We start from the raw sequence: 262 nt of genomic DNA, 5'->3' as shown, positions 1-262 counted from the left end.
TCCGCGGGGAGGTCCGAGCCCCGCGCCGTGCGCCCCGCGCCTGGGCGTGAGCGCTGCCCGGGGCTCCTTCCGCGGCGCCCGTTGCTGGAGCAGCCCGGCCCGTGTCACCCCCTTGGACACGGGGCTCGCCCGAAACGCGCCCTGGCGCCGCGGCCGGGGCTCCGGCGGGACTGGGCAGGACTCCGGGGCCGCCCCTGAGCCGGAATGGATCCCGCGGGATCAGCCGCCCGCATCCGTGCGCGCGGCACGGCCCAGGCCTGCG

Source organism: Nothoprocta perdicaria, unplaced genomic scaffold, assembly GCF_003342845.1.
Source record: "Nothoprocta perdicaria isolate Ctin4 unplaced genomic scaffold, notPer1 scaffold_76, whole genome shotgun sequence".
NCBI lineage: Eukaryota > Metazoa > Chordata > Aves > Tinamiformes > Tinamidae > Nothoprocta > Nothoprocta perdicaria.
This window is presented reverse-complemented; position numbering follows the sequence as displayed.